Raw genomic sequence first — 11,067 nt, 5'->3', positions numbered from 1 at the left:
GTCAGTTGGGAGAGGAAACCGGGCTTGGCTTGCTTGAAGAAGGTGGGGTGAGGCAAGGGGCATGGACCGGGGCCGGGGGACTCGCGGCGGGAGAAGCGCGCCGCGCGGCTTTCTCGGAGTGGAGTTGAAGTAGAGAGCGCGCCGCGAGTGAGGGGAGCGAGCGGGTGTCGTGATTGGCGGTGGGGGGTGGGAGGCTGTCTCCTCGCTCCCCCTCCCGCTTCCCCGTTCCTAGGATGGCCGGAGACGAGGAGGCGATGCAGCTCTTTTTGGGTCGTTCTCGGTCGGAAGGGTCTGGGCCGGGAGTAGGGAGCACTAGTCTGAGGCGTCTGCACCCCAGGAGGGTTCTCTCGCTCGCTCTCCCCCTCGCGCCGACCGGACACTGACCCCGGACCTTGCAGGGTCCCTTGGCCTGGTGTGGCTGCGGGACCATTGCCCCAGAGACAGTGCTGGGGGAGGGTGCTTGGTAACCTGTGCCTCGTAGCGGGAGCTGGAACCCCTGCTTAATGGGGGTGGTCGCTGGGAGCTGTGGACGCCTGCGGGGTGGGGGTGGAGGGTGGGCCTGGGGTAGGGGGAGCCTGCCCAACGCGGGGGCTGAGCGGGAGTATTGGCTTTGGCTTTCCTGAGACGGTACCTGCAAGGTGAAGTTGGGGTCACGAAGGAACCTATCAAGGCGGGTAGACAGGGTACCCTGCAGGTTTTAAAGGAGCCATGCGAATAAACAGGGGAAAGTGAACCCAAACCGAGTGGAGTAAGGCAGGCACCTGGTGCCTTTTGCTGATGCCCCATTTTTGAGGAACCTCCCTGTTTTCAAAAGTGAAAGTAACTTTTGATCATCCAAAATAGGGTTAATGTTTCTCAGACAATAGCTTTAAATAGTGACTCAGAGATAACTATTGGGTACCTTCTACACTAAGTGAAACACAACTTCACCAGGGAAGCTCCCCAGGCGGCAGGGGAAGGCCCCGAGGCCAACATAACCAGGGAGCCTGGTGGTTAGTGGTCTCCCGCTAGCATCAGTTGGTGCAGCGGGGTTGGGAGTGGTCGGAGAGGGGTGTTGAGAGGAAGTGCCTGCCCGCCCGCGCTGATTCTCCTTCCTTTGCTGTTCGTGCCCGCGTTCTCAAGATATATTCCGAGATCGATGCTCGCTGTCACGCCTCAGTCGACTGGGCATGCGCCGTTTCTTGTGCGTCCACACGGCTCTCTACACACGCTCCTTAAGGGAGGACTTCTTGCTGGGGTTGGACTTTGCCTTCCAGGTAAACTGCGAGAATGAGACCGGAAGGGTTTCCTCCCTGATGAAGGCACAGGAGCCCCACCTGTGGTGGCGCCGCGACACCCTTGTGTGTGGTTAGCGGCTGAATTTTGTGTTATGAACTCTGGTGAGATAAGGGACCACAGGCGGTACAAGTGGAGATTGTTCTGGAAGGAGAGACTCTGGAAATGGGATTGTAGTAGCTGGCGCATCGAAAGGGATTGAGGATCCGAAACAGGCATGGGGAACTTCAGCCTGCTGGTGTGTAAGGCCTGCGAAATCATTTGGTCTGGCCCTGCCAAGGCTGTGGCAGGTGGGGCCAGAGATTCAGTAAATCTACAGCAGGCTGATTTTTAAGGTGATAATTCTTTAGGGCCCACGAATAGTTATCAATATCCAAATGGCCCTGGGCAGAAGAAAACCTCTTCACCCCTAATTTTAAAGGTGGCAGCAAATTGGCACCTCAGACAGGATACAGGGAGAAAAGTCCCAGTTTGGATACTGTGGAGTCATCTTTATGAAAATTCTTCGCCTTTTAAAATAAAGGACATATGTTTAAATTGTCCCCTTGACAATTGGCAAAAGGTTCCTTGCTGGAGAAGGGTCAGTAGAATTTTCTTAGAGCAATGTCGGATGCATTAGGCGAAGTGGTAGGAGAAGTGAGAATAGTGGGATGTTTTGAATTCTCTGAGAATGATGCCCTCATTAAACGTTGTATTTAAAGGCTGACAGACCATTTTTATCACCTGGATAGCAGTAGGGCATTCAGATATTTTCAAAATCAAGACTCCAAGGATGGTCCATTATTCCATTACACCAGCTGGTTGTCCCGCCTGAGTCTTCGGGAGCATGCTATTTTGTAGCTCTGTACTGTTGGTTTTACCTTAGGAAGTGCTTACTATGTGCCAAGCAGTGTTCTAAGCACTTTAAAAGACGGATTCAGCCCTCAGAACAACCCTGTGAGACAGGTTCTGTTAGCCCTATTTTACAGATAGAGAAACTGAGGCACAGAGAGATTAAGTGCCTTGAACAAAGTCACAGGTCACATCATAAACGGCAGAGCCAGCACCAGAGTGGGCTTTGCAGCTCCTGTGGCAGTGCAGCTTACACAGCTTCCTCGCGGGCAGAAAGGAGGTCCTTGGTACGGATTGAGAGCTGCACTCTGAGCTGTGGTTGTAACTCCAGAGACAAGGAGTCCGTTTAAACATAGACCTACATCCCCTGAATCCTTTTTCTAGAGGAACACCGGATGTGATGCCGATAGGAAGAGCCTGTGTCGAAGCAGGCTGCAGGTCAACTCCAGGTGGCTACGGACTCGTCCCTACACAGCACAGAAGCCCACGGGATCTAGCACGTGTGGTTGGCTGGGCGTGTGTGGAAAGCCAGGTTCCAGCCATGAGCCATGCTCCCAGAAGTGCCATCTAGAAGCTCTTCAAACAGTCTGGGAGTGTTTGCATGCCTGTGAATCCCCAGTACATCGTGAGCCTAAAGAGATTAAAAAACAAACAAACAAACAAAAAAAAAACTAAAACACAGCACCTGCCTAAAAGGAGTTGAGGATTTATTATAGTTGAGGGATCCCAAGCCCTTGACCTAATGCGTGAACAAGACAATAAAATAAAGTGCTTAATTGAGTCGTGTGGTAATTAGAAGAGAGGCCAGCCTATAATAAGATGCTAATTGTACGGGCCTGGTATCAAGTGCAAGAGGTAAAGAGCTGTCCTTAGCCTTGAGCTGGCAACAGTAGCGTTATGGAGATGGAGTAAAGCTGTCCTCCTCGCCTTGGTTAATTAAAGCAATAAAAGCCAGTTTCAGAAGCGCTTCTGGGCAGTGCTGAGTCTGTGTTGCTGAAGTTGCAACACAGACTAAAGCAGACATGGCCAAGTTTGGGGTCTTCTTGTTTGCATTTTTACCATTGCCCCAGCACCTTAGAAAAGCACAAAATGAGCTATTATTTTCTTTGTAGATCTCTTTTAAGTACTTTGCCTGTACCTTGTCTTAAAGAACACTAGATAAAAATAACTGGCCGTGGCTTGTCCATAAGTCTGTCTTGTCCTAGACACTCTAACTTGAGATTATAGTGGCACAACCATGGATAAAGTGTATTCCCAATCACACGAAAGGTCTTTCTGGGTGTTTCGTTGTGAGAGGGTGCTTCCTACATCTAATTAGGCCATGTGTGAGACAAAAGGCGTCACACAGCCTGATTACCAAATCTGAAAATACCTAAACACATACATAGGCTGGTAACTGTGAAAAGCAACATAGTCTGAATTAGAAGTGGAAGGGTGACGTCTCAATATTGACCTATTATTGGGAGGAAAAGGGCACTAACGCTGTGCTGCCTCGGGTTCCTGTCTTGCACATCGAAATCGCTAGCTTTCCTATTCGGATTCGGATTTCCAGAGACAAATGGCCAGGCCATTCCCAGCTGTCAGTTGTGAAGATGAGAGGGCTACATGCACATGTCTTACCTGATTCAATTATTCATCCCAGCATGATGAAATGCTGGCATGACTCCATTTTTCTGTCGTCTCTTCCGATCTGCAGCCTTCGTGGTGTGTAGAGACTTGGCAGTTAGACTCTGGGTTTTCTGTGCTGCTGGAGACCTGAATATCCTATCAGGGTCAGTGGGGATGGAATGCCTTTGGGTGAGATTGATTTCTTACTTCAGCCAAGTAAGCCTAGTGGGATCAGTAAGCTGCTGACCAGTCTATTGCAACATGTCTTGATTTTGGTTTGTAAAGTGTGTGTCTCTAAATCAAGAAATAATGCAGAAAATCCAGAAAGACAGGTTGGTTAGGAAGATAATGATCTATGGTGTATAAACAGCTGGGCACCACTAACTTTGCCCAGGCTTTGCCACTAACTTACTTTGTGACCTAGCAAGTCAGTTAACCTCTCCAGGCCTCATATTATGCAAGAGCAAGTGTCTTTCTCGGGTTGTAAAACTCACACTAGATCTTCGTTGTGCAAATATTTAGATATTGAGAAATAGCCACGTTTAACTCTGGGTTTTTGAAGATTGTTCTCATTTGCCACTTCATAATGTTTGATGTGTTTTGACAGTGCTTTTTGTACTCTGAAAAAAAAAGGAAATGGGAACTATGTGCCATCTTTGATTTGGGAAAAAAAAAAAAGGATGTGTTTAGGAAGATGGCTAACAAAGGCAGCTACCGATAGTTCATTTTTGAGTTTTAGCAGAGACGGGGGCAGGGAAGTTAAGAGATTTCAGTAGACATATAAAATCTGAGATGATCCGTGTTAAGTTAGCAAGGGAGTTAGCAATCAGCTTGATCTTTGTGCTTGTTTTCTAGAAGGAAGAAATGAGGCCCAGGAAGGGTAATCTTGTCCCTCACCAGGATGGTGAGGTTAGTGAGCTGCAGGACCAAGCTGTAGCCTTTTGGTTCTGGGCCAAGTCTTCTTCCATTTAGTATTAGCTTCTCATCTATCGCCGGAGCCCTGCAGTAGGTGCCAGACACCCCTCACCTGGCAGGGAGAGGCTGTGTTCTTGGAGAGCACACTACCTCCTAATGTGTACCATCCCGGGTTCTTCCCTGTGCCCTACTCTGGGGGTGTACTCCCTGGAACAAGGAGGGTCAGCAGAGACCTGACAGCACATGGCTCCCTGTCTTGGTGCCTAATAAAGTTCTCTCTTCCTCTCTATTCTTTCTGACCCTTGAAGCACTTTGGCTGTTAGCCCCTAAAAAAAGCCAGGCTCTTGGCTGGATGATGTCACAGTGGCTGCAGGTCTGCCCATGGCACAGTGTGGGGCAAATGCCATTTTCAGCACCCGCAGGTGGGAACCTCTGCTGATAGGTCTCTGCCTAGCATGGGTGGGCTTTCTCTCAGGAAAAGCAGTGCCTTGCAGCTCAGGACCTGGCCCCACAGGAAGTCTTTCACAGCAGATTTTAGGAATCCGATCTTAAGGTGACTCTGGCTGCGGCTTCATAGTCCTCCTGCCGCCTCGGTTAGGAGGATCAGTCTTCTAAATGTTAGCTGGTAATTCAGCCAGGGCTCTGCCTTAGAGTCCAAAATGCGTATGTTCGGGCCTGTGGCCTCTGAACACCACTGCGTGCAGCCCACCCAGTAGCACCATCTCTGCGTAACCATGTGTGAGCTAAACTGTAAGTAACCCAGGGTCACTGGTGGAAACCTCAGCACCCTTTCTGTCTTATTTGTCGGTTATTAGGCAAAATTTATTGATTGCAGTAAGCAGTTAAAAGTAGGCTCTAGGCTGGCGCCGCGGCTCACTAGGCTAATCCTCCACCTGCGGCGCCGGCACCCCGGGTTCTAGTCCCGGTTGGGGGGCACTGGTTCTGTTTCGGTTGCCCCTCTTCCAGTCCAGCTCTGCTGTGGCCCGGGAGTGCAGTGGAGGATGGCCCAGGTGCTTGGGCCCTGCACCCGCATGGGAGACCAGGAGAAGCACCTGGCTCCTGGCTTCGGATCAGTGCAGCGCGCCAGCCATAGCGGCCATTTGAGGGGGTGAACCAATGGAAGGAAGACCTTTCTCTCTTTCTCTAACTCTGCCTGTCCAAAAAAAAAAAAAAAGTAGGCTCTAGGGCACTATAGAAAGAGCAGGCTTTGGGGATGTATCCTGTCTCCTGCTTTCTGGAAGGATGCATTGAGGCAAATCCCTGCATGATGCAGACTCCTCGTTTCTCAGTGGGGGATTATACCTACAAAATAGAGTAGGTGGGCAGATCGTCTGGTGTGCAACCCAGTGCCTAGGGGATGGGGGACACTCAGTAAGAGGCAGGGCCCCACGCAGCACTGACCGTGCTCTGTGTGGTGGCAGCGGTCGAGCAGTGTCTAGCTGGGGGCCCACCCTGACAGAGGCCAGGAGGCAGTCAGTTCAGTGTCACATGAGATCATGTCCTTGGTTACATAGGGTTTCACGAGCCTTGAGAGTGCCACTCTCTTGACAAGTATTCAGTGCGTAGCTGAAACAGTAATCTATTGTTGGCTTAATGAAGAGTTTGCTACTGGGTTATAAACTTCCTGCAAGGAGTGAGTGCTGGGAGGCGGCAGCATTTCAGCTAATTAAACTGTGCAGAAGGTGTCAAGCACTTGACTCAAAGAGCAAGCTGACTTCCTCTCTAAATATTTTGTGGAAAACCCCCTGACTCCTTGAGCTTCATTTCTTTACTTGCCTGTCAAACTGGCTGAACCAGAGTTTGGAAGAGGCCTGATAGTCCTCACTATCCCTTTCCTAAGGCTGCGGTTTGCATGTATAAGGCAGCCAGTGGGTGTTATGCTCCATTAAAGAGAAAGGTACCAGAAGTGAAGTGGCTCATGGAGGAAGGAATGCTCTTTTTTTCCCCCCTCAAACAATGGATGTCATAGGCTCCCAGGAGCTAGTGGAAGGAAAAGTGTGCTTAGTATGGAGTTCCAAAAAGTCAAAGATTAGAGACCTTGTCCACCCCTCTGACTTTGGACGTGAAAGCACTAAAGCTAAATTGAAGTGACTTCTGCTCAAATCCAAGTGAGGGAAGAGGAAGTAGAACTTGCGTTTCCTGTTTGGTCACTCCTCCCCGACCCCTCAGAGAAAGGGGCAGTGTGCTCAGAGGGCCTGTGGAGCACTGGCTCTGTGACCTTAGGACTCAGCCCAGGTCTGCAAGCAGACCTCTTCTGTGCTGGGTTGGTACAAGTTAAAATGGGCTGCTGGGTGTGAATCCTCACGCGTGATGGGGATCCCGGTAATGTGGCGCCCAGCTCCATCTGTACTACTTTCTTGTTGAAAACATTGGTTTTTTAATCTGTAAAGCAGGAGAATTTGACTAAAATTGATTAGATAACCTTTAGTGTCCCTTCCAGCTCTAAAGTACAGATTCAGATAGTGATTTTTTTTAGACAGTTAATCTTATATGTGATCTTGTTAAATGTTCCCAGTTTTTCTCATTGTTGTAACATATATAAGCCATGCCAGTAAAAAAGATAAAGTAGGGCATCTTACCCAAGTGTGTGGTACTTTCTACTGATGTCCCAACCTTTTCAACATGTGTATGTAGGTGGGTGTGTGTTTTGTTTTATTTTAAGACGTATTTTTTTTACTTGAAAGAGTTAGAGTAAGCAATCTGCTGGTTTACTCCCCAGATGGCCACAATGGCTGGGACAGGGCTAGGCCGAAGAGAGGAGCCAGGAGCTTCATCTGCGTCTCCCATGTGGGTGCAGGAGCCCAAGAACTAGGGCTGTCTTGCACTGCTTTTCCTGGGTCATTAGCAGGAAGCTGGATTGGAAGTGGAGTCAAGCCAGGACTTGAACTGGTGCCGAGATGCTGGCCTCGCAGGTGACGCCCCAGCGTTGGCCCCAACTGGATGTGTGTTGTTGTTTTTAAAGATTTATTTATTTGAAAGAGTTACAGAGAGATGTGGAGGTGGGTATGTTTTTAGGTAGATTTATAATGCCACAAGATAGCCAGTTGTAATGAAATCTTTTGTAGTAAGTGGAGGAGCTGTTTGTCTCCATGGCCTGTCTGAATCCCAGATTTTGTTTCTGAAAGAAAGGTGAGTGTTGGGAGTGTGAGTGTGTCCATGAATGGGTTTTATGAGAACCTCACTGGTAAGGAAGCAAGACAGAAAATCCAGCTTCCTGACTGCTCAGTTCCTCAATGAATTTGAATACATATGGGGCTTGGTTTAGGGGCTCCGTAGTTTGCTTCTTTTTCCTCTGCATCTTTTGCTGAAGCTTGAGTGCCACAGAAAGCAGCAGGAGGCGGAGAGAAGCAGACCGGCAGTTAGGGCAGCCTTGCTGGGAAAGCCCTTACAGAGCAGGCGGGCTCTGCCTGTCTCAACGCCTCCTGGCTGGCAAGTGTGACTCAAGATAAGGGCCTCGCCTCTGGGGCTTCCTACCACACCCTTACCTTTTTGAAAAATTGGGTGACTCACTCTCAAACATGGTGATTCATGGTTATTCTTTGTTTCTGAAACTCCTCTAAAAGTGGGCATAAATTTTATAATCCTTTTGGCTCCTTACACAAGTTAAGATCATTGTAGCACAGAGAAATGGATTTATCTGCTTGACCGGATTCATTTCTAATGCTTCTAGGGAATGGATCATTTATTTTTGAAAGTGCAGGATGGCTTGTACATACGTGTGTGTTTTGAGCCTGTTACTCTCCAATGTAAGAAGTCCTTGAGCTGGGGCCGGCGCTGTGGCGTGGCAGGTTACAGCCCTGGCCTGTCCCATATAGGCACCGGTTCTAGACCTGGCTGCTCCACTTCCAATCCAGCTCTCTGTTATGGCCTGGAAAAGCAGTAGAGGATGGCCCAAGTCCTTCAGCCCCTGCACCCATGTGGGAGACCTGGAAGAAGCTCCTGGCTTCTGATCAGTGCTGCTTTGGCCATTGCAGTCATCTGGGGACTGAATGAGCGGATAGAAGACCTCTATCTGCCTCAACCTCTCTGTGTAACTCTTTCAAAGGAATAAAATAAATCTTAAAATGTATATATATATATATATATATATATAAAAGAAGTCTTAAAATCAGCAAACACCATGCACCATAATTGTAAATCAGACAGGTAAATTTTTGAGTATTTAATAATTATAAAATATTGACATGTGTCATGATTTTTTTAAAAAGATTTCTTATTTATTTGAGAGGTAGAGTTACAGAAAGTGAGAGAGAGAGGCTGGCGCCGCAGCTCAATAGGCTAATCCTCCGACTGTGGCACTGGCACCTCCGGTTCTAGTTTGAGCCACGGCGCCAGCCCCTATGTTTTTTCTTTTAAACCAAATGTTGCGCCGGCACCGCGGCTCACTAGGCTAATCCTCCGCCTTGCGGCGCCAGCACACCGGGTTCTAGTCCTGGTCGGGGCGCCGGATTCTGTCCTGGTTGCCCCTCTGCCAGGCCAGCTCTCTGCTGTGGCCAGGGAGTGCAGTGGAGGATGGCCCAAGTGCTTGGGCCCTGCACCCCATGGGAGACTAGGAGAAGCACCTGGCTCCTGCCATCGGATCAGCATGGTACGCTGGCCGCAGCGCGCCAGCCGTGGTGGCCATTGGAGGGTGAACCAATGGCAAAAGGAAGACCTTTCTCTCTGTCTCTCTCTCTCACTGTCCACTCTGCCTGTCAAAAAATAAATTAAAAAAAAATTCACATATGCACTTCAGATAGATTATGACTTAAGCCAAAAGTCTTTATGAATTTCCACCAGCTTGCTGATGATCCTGACATCTGGTAAGGAGCTGATGAAATTGAATTTTTTTTTTTTAATTAATTTATTTGAAAGACAGTTACAGAGAGAGAGACAGAGAGAGGTCTTCCATCCACTGGTTCACTCCCCAGATGGCTGCAATGGCTGGAGCTGTGCTGATATCAGAAGTCAGGAGCTTTTTCTGGGTCTTCCACATGAGTGCAGGGGCCAAAGGACTTGGACCATCCTCTACTGCTTTCCCAGGCCATGGTAGAGAGCTGGATTGGAAGCGGAGCAGCCGGGACTAGAACCGGTGCCCATATGGGATGCCGGCACTTCAGGCCAGGGTGTTAACTCACTGCACCACAGCGCCGGCCCCAGACTTTTGGGAGCAGTTGTAAGCTGCCGCATGTGAATCCAGCATCCTACCTATGTCAGAGTGCTGGTTTGAGTCCCAGCTGCTTCACTTCTAATCAAGTCCCTGCTTATGCTCTTGGGAAAGCAGCAGATGATAGCCCAAGTGCTTGGGCCTCTGCCATCACATGGGAGACCTAGATGGAGTTATATGCTCCTTGTTTGAGCCTGGCCTAGCCCCAGCAATTGCAGTCACTAGGGGAGTGAACCAACTAGTGGAAACTGTTACTTTTTTTTTTTTTCATTTATGTAAAAGCCAGTTATGGAGAGAAACAGATCTTAAACCTGCTGTTTTATTCACCAAATGGCCACAATGGCCAAGGCTGGGCCAGGCCAAAACCAGGAGCCTGGAACTCCATTGAGGTTTCCCAAATAGGTTCAGAAGTCCAAGTGCTTGGACCATTCTCTGCTGCCTTTCTAGGAGCATTAGCAAGGAGCTGGATCGGAAGTGGAGCAGCCAGAACTTCAACTGGTGCACATATGGGATGCCAGCATTGCAGGTGGCAGCTTAACCCATTCTCCCTGCTTTTCAAATCAATGAATAAATATTTTTAAAAAGCCTTTGAATTTGAACTTTATAGTACCTACTTGTAGGAACCCTGAAAATTTAACCTCTAAATTTTTGTTGAAGTATTTGGGTGATCCTTATCTCTAAGCAGAGAAATAATTGCTAAACCGGTCTGTGTACACACATTTCATCTAGGCCTTAATGGTTGGGTTCTTTGCCCTTTTAAAAATGCTCCTTTAATCTGTTGCAGTCCCAAGATCAACTTGTATGGTGTTCATGAATGCACACGTGGATGTAAATGATGCTTTAGAAAAGCGGTCCTCACAGAATGCTTTGAGATACTTCTACGGATATGATATTGGAACTGGCTAAACTATTCCATGTCTTCAGTGTTGGATCTTGTCTAATGAAAGCAGATGAAGTAGGATGTGTTGGCAGTCTGAGAGGATTGGGGTTCCTTGGCACACTTGCTGGATTGAGATCAGTGGACTCTGATGGTTCTAACACAGAACTTTTGTGTGACAGTCATGCCTTTGTCTCCTGTCCACAAGGCATAGCCTAAGGGTTGAGTCCGCTAGGTGTCCGTCCTGGCCATCTTGATGATGGGCCATAGTGGGATGAGACCTCTGAGCTTGGCCCAAGTACCATTGTTTTCAAACCCTTTGAACTGCCCTACGGCTGACCCGGCAGCCCAGTCCCTGGGGCTCATTGAATACATTGGATTCTGTCTTGTCTGGATTAGTGGGAGGACATAATTA

At 48.6% G+C, this 11,067-nt stretch overlaps 1 protein-coding gene across 5 annotated transcripts in view; it reads left to right on the top strand.

Moving 5' to 3' along the window:
- ZDHHC3 (zinc finger DHHC-type palmitoyltransferase 3) overlaps positions 1-11,067 on the top strand; it is a 58,752-nt gene that overhangs the window by 1,136 nt on the left and 46,549 nt on the right. The window contains exon 1 of one of the 5 annotated variants that reach the window (XM_017343760.3): positions 1,123-1,256. The exons of the other annotated variants lie outside the window; for them this stretch is intronic. The gene's annotated coding sequence lies outside the window, so the exon portion shown is untranslated. Of the gene's footprint in view, positions 1-1,122; positions 1,257-11,067 lie in introns of those variants that run through there. 5 annotated transcript variants of the gene reach the window in all.

This window comes from Oryctolagus cuniculus, chromosome 10 (assembly GCF_964237555.1).
Source record: "Oryctolagus cuniculus chromosome 10, mOryCun1.1, whole genome shotgun sequence".
NCBI lineage: Eukaryota > Metazoa > Chordata > Mammalia > Lagomorpha > Leporidae > Oryctolagus > Oryctolagus cuniculus.
This window is presented reverse-complemented; position numbering and strand designations above follow the sequence as displayed.